Source organism: Phascolarctos cinereus, unplaced genomic scaffold, assembly GCF_003287225.1.
Source record: "Phascolarctos cinereus isolate Bilbo 61053 unplaced genomic scaffold, phaCin_HiC Scaffold_4;HRSCAF=312, whole genome shotgun sequence".
NCBI lineage: Eukaryota > Metazoa > Chordata > Mammalia > Diprotodontia > Phascolarctidae > Phascolarctos > Phascolarctos cinereus.
Genome location: NW_027555847.1, coordinates 154,785,087 through 154,802,773, shown reverse-complemented (window position 1 = coordinate 154,802,773; position 17,687 = coordinate 154,785,087). Strand labels below are relative to the sequence as shown.

Genomic DNA, 17,687 nt, shown 5'->3' with positions numbered 1-17,687 from the left:
CCATATACCAATGAAAGTCTAAGAAAAAAAAAAGTGGATGGCCTCCAGGATTCCTTTCTAGCACTAAAATTCTTTGATTCTACCAATTTAACCCCTAATTATTTAACTCCATTGTGGTTTTGTTTTTGTTGGTCAATCATTTCAGTTATGAAATGACTCTTTGTGACCCCATTTGGGATTTTCTTGGCAAAGATACTAGAATAGTTTGCTATTTCTTTCCCCAGGTCATTTTACAGATGAGGAAACTGAGGCAAACAGGGTTAAGTGACTTGCCCAGGGTCATACAGCTAGTAAGTGTCTGAGGCCAGGTTTGAACTCAAGAAGATGAGTCTTCCTGACTCCAGGCCTGGCATTCTACCCATGGCACCATCTAGCTGCCCGTGATGTGGTTTAGGCATATAAAAATGAATAATATAATTTATTTTGTTTGAAAGGCATAGATGATTTTTTGAAAGTAGGAAAAAAGGGACGGGTTGGGGAGTAGAGATTTTGCTTCAATAGCACAAAGTATCACAGTTGGATTCCAATTATAAATTATCAAGAAGGGGAAGCCATTTGGGTCCAGGGCCCTGAGTAGTGTGATGCAACTGAATAATGTAGAAGTGTAGGTCACAAAAGAATCCTGTCTTAGGGGGAAGACTTTCTGTGAGAAAGGTCCATTCACAAATTCAGTCCAATTCAACACGCATTTATTAAATATTTCTTATGCACTAGGCACTGTGCTAAGTTACAAAGACAAAGATGAAAGAGTCCTGACAACAAGCTTATATTCTTCTAGGAGTAAACAACAGGAGCACAGAAAAAAAATGGAAATTAGGTAGGTAGATAGGTAGGTAGGTAGAATGTGTGCACACATATATGCAATATGTATATGCCTTTTTATTCGTCTTGCACTGGACTTCAATGACTCTGAAGGAGAGATCGAGGCTGATGGCTTTGCACAGCTCTGCCTCACTTAAATCCAATTCACAAATGAGTCAAGACCTCACCCCATGTTGTCACTGTCCCTCTTCCATGATGTCATTGGTCTTCTTCAAGAAGGAAGGATGAACAACATCGATAAATAGAATGTTATTTAGGAAAGGATGAACACTAAGAACTGACAAATTAACATCAGAAAAAGCCTCCTGGAGAAGTAGTACTTGAGAAGAGCCTTAAGAATAACCCCCATTTTAAGGGGTGGAACAGTAAGTCCTATTTGGCTAAAATACAGAATGTGTGAGGGGAGGTAAATGAAATGTTAGAAAGACTGGTTGGGAATCAGATCGTGGAGGATTTGGAATGCCAAACAGAAAGAGAGTTACACTACCCAAAAGGTAATAGGGAACCCCTAAAACTCCTTGAGGAGAGGAGAGACATGGAGGATCTTGGGCTTTAGGAATGTCAGTTTGGTAGCTGTGTGGTTGTGTATCCTTCATTCTCGAAGAGGACCAATGACATCTCGGGATGACGTCTTGACTCATTCCTGAATTGGATTTAAGCAAGGTAGAGCCACACAAAGTCATCAGCCTCATTCTCTCCTCCAGAGAACTTAGAGTACAGTGGGAAGATAAGAGTCAAGACAACTGATGATGGCCCAGAATGCTTTAGGTGGTTGGAGACAGAAGATACTGGAGTCATGGACATGAAATTGGTTTGGTAATCAACCAAGCAATAGCTGGTTAGGGACTGAACTAGGGCAGGGAAATGACTGTATATTGGGGGGGGGGGTATGAGAGAAATTTTGTGGAGGCTGAAGCTCCTGGACTTGGCAACTCACTGAATATGAGGATTGAGGAGAGTAGAGTTGAGGATGACAACAAGGTTACATACATGGAAAACTGCAAGAATGGGGATGCCCTCAACAGAAATAGAGAACTTGGGAAGGAGCAAATAATGAGCTCAGTTTGGAACACATCAAGTTTAGGGTGCCTATGGAAGATCCTAGTGAAGACAAAAAATTGGTGATGTGACCAGTAATTTGTCCTGATACTTCCATAATGTTACCAGCCTCCTTGCTGTCCCTTACCTTCTTCCCCAGCTTGCATCATTATCACCACCATCATCCAATAATAACAATACCATATTTATCACTTTAGGTATTGCAGCCTGGTTTACATACGTTAACTCATTTCAGCCTCATAACAATGATGTTATATAGGTGCTATTATCAGGCCCATTTTACAGATGAGGAAAATGAGGCTGAGAGGTTGAATGACTTACACAGGGTCACACAGCTAGTAAGTAGCTGAGGAGAGGTTTGAACTCAGGTCTTCCTGAGTCCTTGATGGCAGGGACAGTTCTGTTTCTGTCTTTGTATCCCCAGTGCTCAGCACATAGTAGGCACCTTATAAATGCTTTTTGATTGAATTGGATTAGATGTGGTTTGAAAGAAGCTTATGAGATTGGATTAGATGTGGTCTGAAAGAAGCTTATGAGACTGACTCCTATATCTTCTGTCTCCAACCACTCAAAGCATCCTAGGCCATCATTAAGTTGTCTCGACTCTTATCTTCCCACTGTACTCCAAGTTCTCTGGAGGAGAGAGTGAGGCTGATGACTTTGCGTGGCTCTGCCTCCCTTGAACCTTTGCCTGGTTTAGGCTTCCATCTCAAAATTCCATCTCTAACCTTTTGGATTTGATGACTCCAGGGAACTTGTGGTCTTGACACACCCTCCCCCTCATCCCCAGGCATTCTCATAATAATAACCCCACCTTCTCTCTCCCTTCCCCAGATGTGGAACCCCTCTTCAGGCCTGTTAATAATGCCACATAAACTCTCCTTCCTACCCCCACAGCCATGAATAAAAATTCATGAAGTGGTAAGATTTTCTTCATCTCTGAAAGAAAAACTGATAGATTTTAGAAGCACAAACATCTATTTAGAAGTGAAAGGAGATCCTAAAGAAATACCTCACCAAGGAAGGAAAATTAACAGGAAAATTCACACCTCTGAAATTCAGCCACCTTCTCTAGTCTCTATTTTGTGCATCTAAGAAATTCTTTTTTTTTTCCTGCACACTTCTTATCACAAACCCCGAGAGAGGCAGCACATAAAATATTGCTTGTTTTAAACAACACCCTTGAAATAATCTTCATGACTATATCACTTGGTTGGTGAACATTGATTTTTTTAAAGCACCAATAACCACAAGTATTATTAATGACAGCATTGTGTCATCCTCCAACCACCACCATCCGTCCTCCCCACCCCCAATCCCTTGTCACTGAGAAAATCATCAGTGTCATTAGAGGGGCTGTTGTACCCTGCCCCCCATGCCCACCGAAGAAAGAGACCTCCATAGAAGAGATAGGTCAAACTGAATCTTGCTGCCTTTAATTAATTAATGAGAGAAGAATGAAAAAGCTTAGGACATTGTCAGGACAAAACTATCAGATAAAATCCTGAAACATTTATGACACTCATATGAAAAACTGGTCAAGGAAGAGAAAGGGAAATGTTCTGACCTATAAGGCCAGTATAACTTAGGTCAGCAGAAATAAATGAATGTTCAATCAGTCAGCATTTAAGTGCTTGCTGAATACCAGGCATACTTGACAAACCCTAAAATTATATATACAAATTGGAATTTATATATAAATTATAATATAGTACACATTATAATATATACTATACCAATTATATTATAATTTATAACATATATATAAATTATAATATAGTATACATCATAATACATACTATATAAATTATACTATAATTGATAATATATAAATTATGTTACATCATGTATTATGTGTAATATACATAAAATTACTATTATTATACTCAACTGCAGCAAAATTATATATGGTAAGGATGTACTTGGTGAAGAGGACATTGATACAATTTCTAAACCTTTGGTAAAGCTATGTATTTACCAGACACATGTTAGGTGCTGGGGGATACAAAGGCTGAAATTTTAAAAATTCCTGTCCTCAAGCAGAACGTATTTGATAGGGGAAAACAACATGTGTATGTATGTATGTATGTATATGTGTATGTGTGTATACACACACACACACACACACACACACACACACACACACAAAGTATGTACAAGATAAGACAAAGTAATTTGGAGGAAGCACGTGCTTACAAACATTCCTTACTGCGGTATTGAATCGGGTAGCTAGGTGGTACAGTGGACAGAGTGCTGGACTTGAAGTCAGGAATACTGCATCCTCCTGAGTTCAAATCTGACCTCAGACACTTACTAACTGTGTGACCCTAGGCACGTCACTTAACCCTGTTTGCCTCAGTTTCCTCATCTGTAAAGTGAGCTGGAGAAGGAAATGGTAAACCACTCCAGTATCTTTACCAAGAAAACCCCAAATGGGGTCACAAAAAGTCGAACATGACTGAACAACAACAACAGCACAATATCACTTCAGAAATACAAATACTCCAAGTTTACATAAAATATCTCTGCCCCAGAGCCCATATGGAACTCCAACACAGTCACATTTGACAGTACTGTCTCTCTCCTTGCTTTCGACAAAAGCCATTTCTGTGCTTATTAGTGCTGTTAACCACAAAGATGAGATAATCCTATAGCTAGCAGCCAGTCTGGAACTGTTGTGAATGCTGCAAAATAAGAACAAACAGGAATCCAAAGAGGAAAACCTGACAAGCATATGGTTTACCTGCAAAAGATTAAAGAATTTGGCTTTCTGATGCCTCAGCATCTGCCATCCATCATCCATCTGAAGAACCATCAAATATCTCAGCTAGGGTCAGCCTTCTAATCAAGCTGGACTGTATAATGCTACCCACAATACAGAGGCCTTACATCTACTTTTTTGATGTCTTGGCAAACTAATTGTAATTTCCCTTTCTCCAAAAGCCTGGAATTTTACCATTCCACGCAGAATGACCCTAAACACTGGGCCTCATGCACATCTTTTTTTTTGTGCACATCCCCATTTCCTGTCAAGGCAAGAGGGACTCCGTGCTTCACAAAGTTTTTTTCAGAACACATCTAATCCAATCTAGTCCATCAATTTATTAAGTGCGTACTATGGGGCAGCTAGATGGTACAGCGGATAAACTGCTGGGTCTGGAGTCAGAAAGACTCATCTTCCCGAGTTCAAATCCAGACTCAGACACTTATTAGCTATATGACCCTGGGCAAGTCACTAAACTTTCTTTGCCTCAGTTTCCTTATCTGTAAAATGAAAAGGAAATGGCAAACCACTCTAATATCATTGCCAAGAAAACCACAAATGGAATCACGAAGAGTAGGACATGACTGAGCAACTATGTGCAAAGCACTAGGGATACAAAGAGAGAAACAGAGCAGTCCTTACCCTCAAGGACTCAGGAAGATGTGAGTTCAAACCTTTCCTTAGACACTTACTAGCTATGTGACCCTGGGCAAGATATTCAACCTCTCTCAGCCTCAGTTTCCTCATTTGAAAGAATGGGCATAATAATGGCACCTACCTGACATCGTTGTTATGAAAATCAATTGGGCTGATATGTGTAAGCCACTCTGAAAGCCCTAAAATTATATATACATATATATATGTACATGTTATTTATGTTATTATCATATAGCTATAGCAAAATTATAGATGGTGGGGATTTACGTGGTAAAGAGGACATTAGTACAATTTCTAAACCTTTGACAAAGCTATCTATGGTAGCTCACACCTTTCATAGTCTCCACTGAAAATTTCTTCCATTTTGATATTTAGCCCACTCCCACCCTCCCCACCTCTGCACTAAACCTGTCGTGGCATGTAACCCCCTGCACCCAAGGACTGAGAAATCTTAAAGTTACCTCATGTAAACCATAAAAGATATATATTACATACAATTTTATAAACCTCTAGCTTTTAGGCCAGCCTTGTCTCAGGCTGGGGTATGGTCACACCACCCATACCTTTGCAAGACCCTGTTTTGTAGCATCAGTGCATAATTTTAAAGCAAAATACCAGCAATTTCAATAATCATTATTACATGCTATCCATTGAGAAATAGCATGTGACCAGAGCAAGAAGGAAAACATAATTACTAAGATTTAAAGAAACAGTCTCTCTCTTAGGAGCAGAATGGTGGTTGAGACTGTGAAGAGGTTGTTGTTCAATCATTCAGATTACAGATGGTCAGTTCCAGACACAATATTTTATAAAAGACAGACATTGACAGAATGGAACACCAGCCCTAGGAAAGCAGTCTGAAGGAAGAATGGGCTTGCATCTATGCCATCTGGGTAAATTATTGCAGAACCTGGAGACACTGCTTGTAGAAAAGCAAAGGCTTGGGGAGAGGGGCAGAGACCCAAACATCCAAAGGATGGTTGTGTAGAAAAAGAGATGAAATACCGTATAGCTCCAGGTAACAGGGCTAAAACCAAAGGATCAAAGTTACAAGAAAGAAGATTCCTACTTAATAAAAGAAATTTCTGAGGTATATAACATGGCATAGCAGAGAAGAAGCTGGCCTTACAGTCTAGAAAATCTGGTTTCAAGACCTGCTTTCTGACAGGTATGGTCTGCATGACTATAAGAAAGTCACTTGACTGCTCAGTATCCTAGGCAAGTCCCTAAGATTACTGATGAGTTAAGTTACATATATGTGCCCATGCAGTTAGTTCTGTACCAAAAGGAAGAGGAGGAGGAGGAGGAGGAAGAAGAAGAGGAAGAGGAAGAGGAGAAGGAGGAGAAGGAGAAGGAGAAAAGAAGAAGGAGAAGGAGAAGAAGGAGGAGGAGGAGGAGGAGGAGGAGGAGAAGAAGAAGAAGAAGAAGAAGAAGAAGAAGAAGAAGGAGAAGGAGAAGGAGAAGGAGAAGAAGAAAAGAAGAAGAAGAAGGAGAAGGAGAAGAAGAAGGAGGAGAAGGAGAAGAAGGAGGAGGAGGAGGAGGAGGAGGAGGAGGAGGAGAAGAAGAAGAAGAAGAAGAAGAAGAAGAAGAAGAAGAAGAAGAAGAAGAGGTGAGGGAATAGATGAAAGAGAGGAAAGAAGGAAGAACATTCTAAAAATATGCAAAAAAAAAGGAATGGGATGCCTCAGGAGGTAGTAAGTTCTCTTCATTAGACTGGTGAAAGCAGAAGTGGAAAGCCCCAATGTCAGAAAGTTGTAGGGGAAATCCATATATTGGCTAAAGAGTTGATCTTTAAGATACCTTCTTATCCTGACACTATGAGTCCAACAGGTTGCCAATTTTTCAACAGAATGTAAGCTCCTTGAGGACAGGGACTGTTTTTCGTTTTCTCTCTGTATCCCCAGCAGTGAGGTACAGTAGAAAGATCTCAAGGCCAGGAAGACCATAGTTCAAGCCCTGCTGCCCATGATAGACACTAGCTATGTTACCCTGGATGAGTGACTTAACTTCCTCAGTGTTCTAAGTAACTTGTCAAGACTATAAATGAATGCAGTGAAAGTGCATTGGTAGAGGGTGCTTCTTTACCGGGGAGTTCCCCATGCCAATGAAATCACAGGTGCAGTCCCTATTCCTAACAGAAGCACTCCAACAATGCTTCCTGAATTGAATCAGGCAGCTCTAGGTCATGTAGACACTGCATAAAACTTATCCACTTTCAAATTCTCTGGTCTTGAACTTCCTGAAAATTGAGTTACAGTGAGGAATTCTCTCTTTCAACAGCTACCAAAGTGGGAAAATCCTGTTATTCTAGGTCACCAAATTTTACAGAAAAATCATTGTGTTGCAAATACTGCTAAAAAAAATTTACATATTAAAACAGAAATATGTTCGGTTTTTCTCTCAAAAATGTAGAAAACCCAAAAGGATGACACAGCCAACTTTTGTTAAGGGGGTGTCAATGATGCCGAGAATCAGGGTGGGTTTAGCAAGTGTATTTAAAAAAAAAAAGGATTTCTAAATATTTTAACATTCTATGCAAAAAAAAATAATATATTTTTTAAAGATAGTTTTCATGCAAAATGTCAAATCACAAAGATGTTATCTTTGAGGTAGGGTGGTATAGTAGAACAAGCAATGATCTGGGAATGAGAAAACCTAGGTTCTAGTTCTTGCACTGACACTACCAACGGTGTGACTTTGGGCCAGTCTTTTAACCATTCTGGGCCTCAGAATTCTCATCTATAAAGATGAAAGAATACAACTAGACAAGTTCTACAGTCATTTCCAGCTGGAAATCTATGATCCTATAAGTCACTTCCTCCCTGAACCACTGTCTTCATCTATAAAAAGGGAACAATAATATTTGCAACGTCTGTGTCACAAGATTATTGCAAGGATCAGATAAGATAATGTCTATGAAAATGCTTTCTAACCATCAAACGCAATGCAAATGTGAGCAATTCTTAATCAAGTCTTAGCTCTGATGCAGAGCTGTTTGGCCTTGAACAAATGTCTTAACTTCTCAAACCTTCTTTTTCCTAGCTCATATATTTGAAATTTGGGGATTCCTATGACTTCATTGATGTAGACTATCTCCCCACAGAAATAGAAGATGACCTACCTCTCAGACTAAGTGAAGGTTATGAGTTCAATTCAACAAATACATATTAAACACTTGCAATATGCAATGTACTAAGCAAGGCACTGAGGATACAGAGACTGAAATGACACAGTTGCTAGCCTGAATGTACACAAATAAGTACACACAGAGTAATTGGAGAGAAAAAAAGTGTGCTCTGATAATCAAAAAGATCAGGACAGGAAGACTTCATGAAGAATGGGGCACTTGAACCTCAGTTCTATACCAAGAGATACAGAGAACAATTTATACAATAAAAGAGAATTTGTTTTATAAAACATCATAAGAAAAATACCTCTGAAAGCCATAAGATCATGTAATGATGAACCTCAATTCCAGAGTACCAGTAATGAAGCATGCTTTGCACCTAGTGAAAGAGAGATGATGGACTCAAGATGCAGAAACCATACAAGGCCAATGTAGAAATTTGTTTGGCTTGACTATGAATATTTATTATGAGGACTTTTTTTTTTCCAATTTAGGGGATTGGAAATGGAGAGAGGGAAGCTAGCAATGCTTCCCCCCAAGAAGGAAAAAAAGGGTCATTGAAACATTTTTAATGTACTGAAGACAACAGAAGAAAGTCCAGAAGAAAATGTAGACATGCAAGATAGCTTTAAAAGTTATATGTTAAATTTATTATATACCTCAAAAGAAAAGTAAGCATTATTTAATAAAGATTCATAGTTTCATGCACAATCCTTCTCTATTTTATTTTATATACAAAATTTTTATTTTTATTTGGTGTTTGAGAGAAATGATTATTAATAACTAATATATTGGGGAGATTCAGAGCACTCACCTTCTTCCAGATTCCTGATTTTTAAAAGTTCAGTCTCTTAAAGGATATTACTGATAATGAGATTGAATTAATTCTCCTAATCTTAGTCAGACCCCACCCAACTTTGTAAGGAATTTAATCTAAGGTGGGGAAGCCCATCGTGTTCTACTCAAACTTGGATGGAGACAAATCCTTTTGTGTAGAGAGTCCAAGGCTGGGGGTGGTCTGAGTATGGAGATATTTTCAACACATGTCTGTCACTCTCAGCCCCTCATTGAACACCTACTAGTATACAAACTATGAGCCCCACCTCCATGATCGTCTTTGGTCTGAGAGAGAAGGCCAAATGACCATTCTTTTATCAATAACCATCTGGTCTTTTTAATAATATGATTAAATTACCCAGAAACTATGTCTCTTGAGCCTTTTTAATCATCATATGTTCAAATTTAGAATAAAAAATAAATGTAAAAAAGAGGAAGGAAGGAAGGAAGGGAGGACCATTCAGGCCTAAGAGATAGCTGTGGAAAAAAAAACAGGTGAGAAATGGAATTTCAAGTTTGGGAATAGTTAGAAGTTCAGTTGGTAAGAATTTAGACTGTTTATGTCTTTCCATAATTCTTCCATAGCAGCTCTACCCAACTTGCTAGAGACTTGCATTCTAAGTATGGAAAAACAGTATATGCATAGACACCCAAATACACAAGGCAGGTCCATGGGCCAGGTAGCAGCAGATCAGAGCAATTTGAATAAACTATAGAACACGTGTAGGGAAGTAGTGAGAAATGAGCAGAGAAAGATAAGTGTTGTGGCAGCGAAGAGCCCTGGAGTCAGGAAGAGCTGGTGTTGAATCCAATGTCAGATGCTCTATGATACTGAGCAAGTCACTTTAGCTTCCCGGAGGCTCAGTTTCCTCATCTATATAATGGGAATAATAATAGCACCTAGTTTGCCCTTATTATGACAGTCAAGTGACTTAAACCTTAAAGTGCTGTGTAAATGAGTTGGTTTTGTTATTATCATCATCATTTTAGGTTGGGGCCAGACTGTGGAGACCCTTGAACACTAAAGAATTTGGACTTTATCCTCTAAGAAATAGCTTTTAAAGACCCCTTAAAGGTTTCTGAACAAGGAAATCACATGAAAAGAACAGTGCTTTTGAAAGATTAATCTGAGGTTAGAATGAATGTGGAAGGGAAAGGCAGGGAGGAAGGGAATAAGGGTTTATATAGTATCAGGTGCCACACTAAGTCCTTTACAAATATTTCATTTGATTCTCACAATAGCCTTGGGAGCTAGGGGCTATTAATCCCCATTTTACAGTTAAGGGAACAGGCAAACAAAGGCTAAGTGACTTACTCAGGGTCACACAACTAGTAAACGTCTGAGGTCAAATTTGAACTAAGCTCTTCCTGACTCCAGGCGCAGCATTCTATCCACTGTGCCACCTACCCGCTTCCTTTCTTTAACTTGTTACCAACTTCTTTAAAGTAAATGCTCTTTTGCTATCAGGAAGATGTCAATGGTAGGAGTGGGAAAAAAAGGTGCTCAGTTACTATCAAAAAATGAGCGTGATGTAAACACACACACACACACACACACACACACACACACACACACACACGCTCCCATTTTCTGATCCCAACATTCTGAATCTCCAAGCTCCACTCTGGCCTGGCAGGGTTTTTTCCAGATCTTATTTTTAAAACCATCAGTGGCTTCTGTTCACAGGGAAATCAAGGACAACCCACATTTTATTTGCCCGGTGGGGAAAGGCAGTTCCCCAGGTTCCCGTGAACCAAAGCAAGGCAATTTTATACACATTGGTGTATTACAGCATTTTTCTTTCCTTTTATGAAGTGTTTATAATGATCCAATTATGATTTATTTCTCAGAGCGGACCAGGAAAGTGTTGTAAGGTCTATTGCATAAGAAAAAACAAAAAACAAAACAAAGCCCAAGCATACACTTGTCCCTCCCCACACCCCATTGGTTAGTGCTTTCTCACTCTTAATTACTTTTGAATTACTTTTGTGTACATTTTATATCTGTATTGTAACGTATAAACTTTATGTCTACATCATATCTCCAGAATAAATCAATCAAAAAGTATGTGCTAAGTGCCTACTATGTTTTAGGCAGTATGACAAACAGTAAGAAATACGTATATAAAGAATGAAGTAATCCCTTCTCACAAGAAGCTAACAGTCTCATGGGGAAACAAATAAATGCATAAACATAGATAAATATAAAGTGAATAAATACATTTGTGGTTGTTCAGTCTTGTCCGACCTTTTGTGACCCCATTTGGGGTTTTCTTGGCAAAGATACTGCAGAGGTCTGCCATTTCTTTCTCCAGTTTTGTAGATGAGGAAACTGAGGCAAACAGGGGTAAGTGACTTGCCCAGGGTCACACAGCTAGGAAATGTCTGAGGCCAGATTGGAACTCAGGGAAAATGAGTCTTCCCATTCTGGCACTCTATCCACTATGCCATTATATACAAAGTACTTAAACACAAGGTTGTTTGAGAGAGAAGGCAACATGAAAAGGGATTTGTTTCCCTTATCCCTTTGGATAGCCAGCCCCGAGGCCAATGCCTTATATAGAATATGCACCTAATAAATGTTGAATTAAATTGAATTGAGCAAAGAACTATCTTGGATATTCAAAATATTAATGGGCCTGAGATAATAGGCTGCCACAGATGACCTATGATTCCATACAATTCTATCCAGAACAATGAATGTCTTTCCTTGGAATGGCAGTTGTGGATAAAGCAATGGGCCTGGAGTTCAAAGCATTCCACACTAGCTGTGTGACCTTGGGCAAGTCACTTAACCTGTTTCCCTGAGTTTCTTCAACAGTAAAATGGGAACCTACCTCCTAGGATTATTGTGAAGGTCAAATGAGATAATATTTGTAAAGCAGAACAGTGCCTGGGACATAGTAGGTGCCATGTAACACTTATTCCCTTTTCCCTTTCCCCTCCACCTTTTCTGGAAGGCTGCTTGCTCATCTGGAAAGAGCCTTAAAACAAGTCTGGCTGTCTGGTTGTTAAAATCTGCTCACCAGCCTTTCAGGTGCTAGTCTGAAGGAGACAGTCATGTCCCGGTTTGCTGTGCGTGGTTTTAGAACGTCATCCAAATGAGCCTAAGGAAAATAAGAAGAGAGAAGGCAGGGGAGGAGAACATTCTTCTACTTAACATTTGCCAAAATAACAACCTTCAGCAAATATCACATAGCTCATTAAAAAATTCCTCATTTGCTGCAGCTCAAATGGAAGCAAAGAAAAGTAGAGCTAGTCAGCCCTGTGCATATGCTTAGACTTCTCAAATGCTCACTCCCCTACCCACCACTAAATAAAGGCCCTTCTCCCCACCACCACCTCACCGCTTGGAAACTTGATTTATAAAGATATATACAATTCAGGAAAGAATGGTTACATGGTCCATGAAAATAATTAGAATAGCATCGTGTAAAGGAAGATACCCCTGGACTTAACGCACTTGAATTCCAACTCTGTCACTTATTATATGACCTTGGGTAAGTTTCTTCACATCTCCCGGCCTCAGTTTCCTCATCCGTAAAATTCAGACAATAATATCCTCACCCCCTCTAACAGTGTTGTTTTTAGTTACTTTTTTTTAAGTGCTTTGTAAACTCTAGAAATGTAAGCTTCTATTTTTGTTATATGGGCTGTTCTCTCTACTTGTGTCTTCTGATGGCTCATGGTGTTGTGGAGATGACCCTGCATCTCAAAGCCTATGCCAGTCAAGTACAAGCTCTGGCAGATCCTATCAATATGGAAGGGCTTCTAATACAGGCCAAGTGGTAAGCAGGCTAGGACCAGGACTACCTAGCTTAGCAAGACTAGAGGAGACTCACAGTGACCTAGGTCTAGCATGGACCTTAGAAGTCATCAAGTCATTCTATCATAGATCTAAAGCGGGAAGGTATCTTTTCATTTTACAAGTGGGGAAACTGAGGCCAGAAAGTGAAGTGACTTGCCCAAGGACACAGAGGTAGTGAGTAAAGGAGCTAGGATTCCAACCCAAGTGCTCTGGCTCCAAATCCAGTATTCTTTCCCCTGTACAATGCTGTCCCTCATCACCAGGCTGACCACAAGGTGATGAATTTTCAACCACAGAAACTTTTGAATACTTTCTCTTATGTCATGGGGAGAAGGGCTCTGCATTAGTGGCCCATAGCAGTGAAATGCCAGGTTATTGATGTATTTATCAGTGCAGAGGCCTTACATTCGAAAAAGGCAGCTTGGAACTGCAGATAAGGAGCTGGCCTCAGAATAGGAAAACCTGTACCTAAAGTCTAACCTCTGACACATACTGGCTCTGTAACCCCAGGCAAGTCAGAAGGTAACCTCTCAATACTCTATGCAACTCTCTAGCTGCCAATCTGCACTGGTGGGGAGTTTCTTTACCAGGAATTCACCAATAATAGCATAGGTCCACCACCACCCCTAAAAAAAAATCACTGTCATTAGGTTATGTTATTGTTTTGTGTTCTGTCTCAGGTTGGTATTGTAGTGGCCTTTCACAGCATCACTGCTAATCATTTCCAACCTGAGCCAACTTGTTTCTTCTTAGGTGACCCAGATCTCTTCTCTCTTTCGTAGGGATTCAACACACTGGTGCCAGACATAGTATGGACACCAGTACTGATCAGCTTTATCTCCAATTCACCTCAGAACACCTAAACTCAAGCAATCCACCAGTCTCAGCCTCACCAGTAGCAGGGACCACAGACATCACCAAGCTGGGCCCACGCAATCATATGACTGTGTGAGAGAAAGGAAAAACACCACCCGGTGTCCATCATTTTAATAATCCACTCTTTAGCTTCTGAGCCAGCCTTTATTTGCACAACTGGGAGCTTCTGGAAGCCAGAAAACCTCAGTGGCAGATTTAAGAAGACCTAGCAATCTCAGCATGGGATCAGCTCAGATCTCCCCTGTATCATTTCACTCAGCATAAATTATTAATAGATTACAGAGTGTTCCAAGGGCACAGAGGTATAATTCAACAGGATGAATGAAGATATCAGCTATTAGAAAACCAGAAGGAAGATATAGGCTCATATATTAAGGGTTTCCATGACTCCAGATGTTTACTGCTTTCAAATAATAAATAACTTTGATTTTTAGTCCTTATTGAATCACTTTGGGCAGCCCAAGCAGCCCAAATCCAAAAAGAATAGGGGGAAATGAGTGCATATGACCAATCTGCTCTGTCTCTGCTAAGAGAAAGTCAGTACTGTCTTGAGAAGAAAGGAAGATTCAGGTTAGAGATTGCTACAGCTAAAACAATGCTTACCCACCAGTCCTGTTAAAATTCCCAAGTGTCTGCTGCCCATTTCTCACATGATTGCCTCAAGGATTCTTTTTTAACCAGCTTAAAAGAGAGAAACAATTTGGTTTCTAGGGCTATAAATCAAATTATTTGCACATATGCACATAAAAGATATTTCCCCAAGACAAATGCTCCAAAATTCAATTTATTGCAGCAAATGTATGTTGAGTGTCATTCATATGTGTGTGTGCATATATATATGTGTATACACACACATATACACACACACATAAGTCATGTTAACTAAGTGATCTGGAAGTTAAACAGTCCTTGACCTCAAGGAGCTTACACTCTAGCAGAGGGATGAGAAAAGCCCATTAATAAAGGCAGAATGCTAAATTAGATAGAGTGCTGGACTTTGAGTCAGGAAGGCCTGGATTTCAGTCCTGCCTCAGATATATACTAGGTGAGTGACCCTGACCTTGATCTTTGAACTCCATAAGCCTCATTTTATCTTCTATAAAAATTAATAGTAATAAAAATAATTGCTTCACAAGGTTAATGTAAAGATCAAAAAGGTGGTGCAGAAGTTAGAGTGCTTGACTTGGAGACAGGAAGACCTGACTTTGAACCCTGCCTACACTAGCTGTGTGACCCTGGGCAAATCTTTTGACCTTTCCTGTCTCTCAGCCTCAGTCTCCTCATCTGTAAAATGAGGGGGTTAGACTCAATGACTTCTAATTCCCTTTCTAGATCTAAACGTATAATTCTATGGAAAGCACTTTGCAAACCTTAAAAGTCATATAAAATTAATAATGGGAGAGGTGTACCAGGTTGCCTAAGTAGGGACAGACTGACCCAAGCTGGAAATATAGCAGGCCAAAACTTCTGTAATGATCAGCCTTGGGGTTGTGAATGACTACTACAAACCCAGCCTGGGCAAGAACACAAAACAACAATAACAATAACAAAATAAAACAGAACCTAAATCCCATAAGAAAGTGGTACGGGAGAGGAAGGGAAGGCGAGGGTTCAAATCAGGGAGAAATCACATCCATTAGAGCAGAAGTATTAAATTCACAGCTTGCAAAACTTCCACGTGGGCTGAACCCGATTAAAATGTAATTGGGAAATGTTTAACAAAATACATAAAAATACAATATAATGTAGATGATGTTTATTTTTCATTTTCTAAGTGAATATGCAGCCCACAAGGATCCATTTCTATTTGAGTCTTTCATTTTCTAAGTGAATATGCAGCCCACAAGGATCCATTTCTATTTGAGTCTGACACTGCTGTGTTAGAGGAATCACAGAAACTATGGAAGAGGTGCTGTTTGAGCTTGGCTGTAAAGGATAGGTAGGATTTTGATATTTGGAAATGCAAGGGAAGACCTTCTAAGTGAAAAAAAAAATAGAACAAACAAAGACAAAGAGGAAAGCCTAAAGAGAGGGAAGTCCAAAGCGTGTTAGGGAAGAGTGAGTCACCAAGCTTATGTGGACCATGAGCTGTGTGGTTAGGGAATGGATGAAAACATAGATTGGAGTGCTTTTGTGGAAGGCCTGAAAGCCAGGCTGAGGAATTCAAACCTGATTTCATGGGCATTAGGGAGCCACTGAAGATAGTTGAACAGGGAATGAAAGGATCAGAGCTGTGCTTTAAGAAAATTATTCTGGCATGAGTATAAAAGAGTGACTGAAGAGGGCAGAAACTGGAAGCAGGGAGACTGATTAGGACTTTATTGTAAGAATTGAGGTGAGAGATAATTAAGGCCTAAACGCATCTGATGGCAGTGGTGGTGAGGAGGTATTCAAGAACATTGGAAGACTAGAAGCAGAAGGACTTAGTGACTGAAAAAGGGGAACAGGGGAGAGGAATGAAGGCAGATGAAGAAATGGCAATGCCCTTCTTTGACAGAATTAAATGACAGAAATAGAAAAGACTAGAGAAGGGGAAACTGGTTTGAGGACAAATATTGAAGCAGTATTGAATGCAGTGACTTTAGTTTCCAGTGGATACTGTCATTGCAGTCCTTGTGAAAATGGTCAACAGGCTGTTGAAAACATCAGACTGGAGTTTGGGGAGAGGAGATGGATCTAAGAATGTAGATTTAAGGGTAAGCTAAGGGAGGTGGAGCAATGGATGGAATTCTGGGCCTGGAATTAGGAAGACTCATCTTCCTGAGTTCAAATCTAGCCTCAGACACTTATTAACTGTCACCCTGTTTGCCTCAGTTTCCTCATCTGTAAAATGAACTGGAAAAGGAAATGACTAACCACTCCAGTATCTTTGCCCAAAATAAATAAATAAAGAAGTCATAAAGAGGTGGATACAACTGAAAAAATACCAAATACACACCCAATCAGATCCAACAAGTACGCCTACAGTTCCTGGAACATAGTAGGGACTTAATAAATATTTGTTGAGCAATTGATTGATTGATTTATTGAGTCCCTACTATAAGCCAGGCTCTCTGCTAGGTGCTACAAAGACAAATGGTTAGCAATCACTGCCTTCAAGGCACTTGTAGGGGTGGAACCTGAAATAAAAATGGATGAGAGTCCCAAGGGAACATGTCTAGAGCACCAATTCTTGACTTTTTTGTGTCATGGACCCCTTTGGTCGCCTGGTGAAACCCACAGACCCTTCTCAGAATCACTTTAAAATTCATAAAACAAAATACATAGGCTTACAAGAGAATCATATTGAAATCTAGTTACTGAATTTTTTTTAATAGTTCATGGAATTCAGCTTAAGAACTCTTGGAGAAGGAAAAGAGAAGAAGCCCCAGGATAAAACTTCGAGAAAAGCCTTTGTTAAAGAGGCAGGAAGAAAAAGGGGAATGAACAAAAGAAATAAAGATTCAGATGAGTAGGAGGAGAACTAGGAGGGACCAGTGTTCCAGAAGCTAAAGAGAAGAGATATTTGAGGACTAGAGGATGGTGAACAGTATCAAATGCTCTGGAAAAGATGAGGGAGATAAGGCACTGAATTAATAAGCTAAATTTATCTCTGGAGGAAAATGTCTCTAAATTCTTAATTTTTATACTGCAAAGTCAGTAAATGCCAATGTTCTGCCTGGACTTTGACATGATTTATCCTGTTAACTATAAGATACCCAAATGCTCTGATGAAATGTGGGAATATTCTCCCATGA

General features: G+C 39.7%; 1 pseudogene; it reads left to right on the top strand.

Annotated features, from left to right (window-relative positions):
* Positions 1–14,026, top strand: part of LOC110194572 (large ribosomal subunit protein eL8 pseudogene) — an 83,465-nt pseudogene extending 69,439 nt beyond the window's left edge.
* The last annotated feature ends 3,661 nt before the right edge of the window (positions 14,027–17,687 follow it).